The sequence below is a fragment of the Ovis aries genome, chromosome X (assembly GCF_016772045.2).
Source record: "Ovis aries strain OAR_USU_Benz2616 breed Rambouillet chromosome X, ARS-UI_Ramb_v3.0, whole genome shotgun sequence".
In the NCBI taxonomy this organism is placed as follows: domain Eukaryota; kingdom Metazoa; phylum Chordata; class Mammalia; order Artiodactyla; family Bovidae; genus Ovis; species Ovis aries.
In genome coordinates this window covers 50,887,452-50,890,879 of record NC_056080.1, presented here as the reverse complement: position 1 = coordinate 50,890,879, position 3,428 = coordinate 50,887,452, and the positions used below count along the sequence as shown (strand labels likewise).

General features: G+C 50.8%; 1 long non-coding RNA gene across 1 annotated transcript; it reads left to right on the top strand.

Annotated features, from left to right (window-relative positions):
* The first annotated feature begins 443 nt into the window (after positions 1 to 443).
* On the top strand, positions 444 to 1,246 carry LOC114111231 (uncharacterized). Its single transcript, XR_003587307.2, has 2 exons — positions 444 to 624; positions 1,034 to 1,246. It is a non-coding gene; the product is annotated as an uncharacterized LOC114111231 (long non-coding RNA).
* The last annotated feature ends 2,182 nt before the right edge of the window (positions 1,247 to 3,428 follow it).

Genomic DNA, 3,428 nt, shown 5'->3' with positions numbered 1-3,428 from the left:
ACTTTACTCTCCAGGGAGAGACACCAAACTCAGAGACCTCTCCCTGGACAAGAATTGCATGCATTTGTGCAAATGACCGTGCGTGGCCACACGATACAGACTGAGCGAGAGCTAAACAAGACTGAAACGCCGTCAGCATGCTCCTCCAGCGACAGCGCCAAACCTCGCCACTAACCAGGGCAGCTTATTCGACCCCTTCGGGAAAAGCAGTAAAACTCAGAGAAAAATTGTATGCTCTGAAAAGCCGCGCACGGCAACGCAGGCGCACGCGTACACACAGGCCTGTGGGCCTCAGTTCCAGCTCTGCGATCCCAGTGCCGTACCAGCCAGCCAGCCAAATCGAAGGGGGCCGACCAAGGAAAGCCGGAGTCGCGGGATTTCCGAGCCTATTCGCGTCCCGGAAGAGCTGAGTCCGGCAAGCACGCGGCGACCAATCAATGCCCAGAACGCTTCCTGACGCCATACCCGCAACCGGCAGCCTGTCTCGCTCCGTAGCCATCCCCCTTGGGTGAAACCGTGTAGAAACCAAGGGGTGAGGTTGGAAAAGAGACGAAAAAAGTTGCAGCTTAATACCGGTGTCCACTCAGACTCGAATGCCACGGGAAGACGGAATGGAGCGAATGGGTATGGACCCATGGCGCCACGAGTGCCTCCGCTGGGAAGTGTGGTCGACCCCGACGCGGTGTAAGGGGCTCAGCGTTGTCACACGCCCTCTCCCAATGGTACCTTCCAGAGTGGGTGGTCTTACCGCTACCCCTCAGTGGTACATTCCAGGACAAAAGTGTTTCATCTCGCGCGCCCCTTGGTGGTGAGACTGAAGAACAGCCGATCTAGATGCCGGTGGCCCATTAGAGGATGATCCTCCTCCACGGGTGGAACGGCAAAGTTAGGATGAAAACCCCGCCGATTGCTGCTGTCTTGGACCCAGAAAAAAGTCTTCGTAAACTGAAGATTACTTCTCTGTAGGAGCCACTATCGTAACAGGAAGCATTGAAACCATTTTCTCTGTACTTGTTTGTGTTTTCCTGTTTAGTTACAGAATCGGTTTCATCAGGAGAGCCAGCCACGGTCCGGAGAAAGCTTCCGACTGGGATCTGAAGGCCTGGCATGGGGAAGGCCTCTGTCGTGGACTGCGAGAAATACTGAAAAAGACAACAGGACATTCCATTCTGTTAGGAAAGGGGTGAGCTCCAAGGGGACCCAAGGATACCGCGCAGATGAAATAAAGACCACCGCTTTCTCACCATCTTGTCATCCCTGAATATGTTCCCTAGCAGAATCCACAGCCTGTCTAGCTATGCCTCTCTCAACAAGTTCAAATTTGTTTATTCATTCCGTCATTCTTTCATTCTCTCCACAGTTTGTATCAAGCACAACTATGTGTGTTAGGAAAGAGAAAATCAACTTTGGCTTCATGAAACTTATATTGTGTTGGGGTCATACAGCCCCAAAAGATAAGTAATTTTCAGGTGTTCATAACTGCTGTGATTAACATTAAACCGGGATAGTGAAATAGGAGGGATGATACCTAGAAAGAGTGGTCAGGGAAGTTCTTTCTAAGATTGTGACATTTGAGTAAAAGCCTAGAGGAGATGGCCTATCTGGGAGAAAATTATCCCAGACAGAGTTAGGGCCAGTTGAAAAACTGGGGCTTGGAGCTCAGTGTGCTGCTGCTGCTAAATCGCTTTAATCGTGTCCGACTCTGTGCGACCCCATAGATGGCAGCCTACCAGGCTCCTCTGTCCCTGGGATTCTCCAGGCAGGAATACTGGAGTGGGTTGCCATTTCCTTCTCCAGGAACTCAGTGTAGTGTGTATGACAAGAGTGAGGAGGCCTGTGTGACTGTCACAGCATAATGGCGGGAGAGCCAGGAGATCTGATGAGAGAGGTAATGAGGGTCAGGTCCCATAGGGCTTTCTGGCCAGAGGGGGTACTTTGACTTGAGCCACAGGAGGTTTCTTACCAGAGGAACCCCTAGGCTTCTCTCAGAGAGTCAGATCACACAGTGATTTTTGAGGAGCTCTTGATTTACACCAGAAAAACCACAGGCCATCTGCAATTGAACATGCCTTTCCTGGAATCCCCTACACTCAAGGAGAATCCCCCCTACTGCTCCCAGTGAACATCCGTGTCAATCGAAGATACCCTCAGGAGAGACAAAGCCAAGGAACCTCTTGGTGTGAGTGAGGTCACACTGAGTCTTGCAAAGGCACAGAGGGATGATATAACAAGCTCAGAGATGGCAGAGAAAAAGACAAATATAGAGCATTAGACAGGGACAGAGAGACTATTTCTGGCAGCAAACTGTCCCCACTTAGTTAGCACCCACCTACAGGCCCCCAGCCCTGCTACTGGATGATGTACAGTCCATTTTCTCTATAGGAGAATAAAAGCCGCTCCCCAGGGACTGTCTCTAGGGAATGACTCAGTTGCCCATGGCCTGGGCTTTAATCATGCTCCCTTAACACACATCCGGGGCCTCTGCCTATCATGATAAGGACATGTACCAGTCATAGCGAGGCTCATCTGTATATAGGGTCCCTCACAATTTCTCCGGCCCAGCTTTCCCTCCTGCTGATCTCAGTGCCAATGACTGCTTTATTGGGGGAAGAGAGGCAGGGATCTCTGCATTTGTGGTGGAGCCTTGTGCAAATTGGCGAATGTGAGGTTTCTCCCCAGCTACTTGGAGGCTCACCTCTGTGACTTTTAGCACCACCTCTCCAGGGAATATTAAGATTACATTCCATACACCAGGTAAGAAGTTGTGTGTGTGATGGGGAGACACAGAGACATATCCTGACAGTGAGTCAGTCACAGGGTCCTTGTGGCCCTGTGCAAACGCCCCCCTACATTCTACCTGGCCAGGGTCGTGCTGAGTCTTCCCTGGCTCCACCAAGGAGCCCAAGCTTACATCTGGTTCCTCCCGTCATCATGAGCTGAGACCTCCTATCTGCAGTGGGCCTTGAGCTCCCTTCTGCAAATGCTGCCCTCCTTGTTGTGGGTTGGGCAGATTCACTGAGTGAGAGTGTGTACACGGTTTTTGTCACAGGACCCCTATCATGGGTGGTACTCATGTTCAGCAAGTATTGTGCTTAACAGGATTATTACCATGGGCTCCTGTAAACTGCACATGACCTACCCTTTCTGAGGATGGCATCCCAAGCTTTTATCTCTGTAGGGAGGCATGGTAGAAATCATAGCAAATGTGAAATCACAGGTCTACTTCTAAGACCCGTGAGAGTGGGGTCCATCCAGCCTTCCTCTTAAGACTATTGTCATATGCAGATACATGAACAGCTCAGAGGCCCAACCCTCTTGACAAAGACCCCCTAAATAGTTCAGAGACTTCATGCCCTGGGACAGATATCTGGAATCACCTCAGAGACTGCTCATCCTAGACTCCCACGCAAAACGGCTTTAATAGTTCA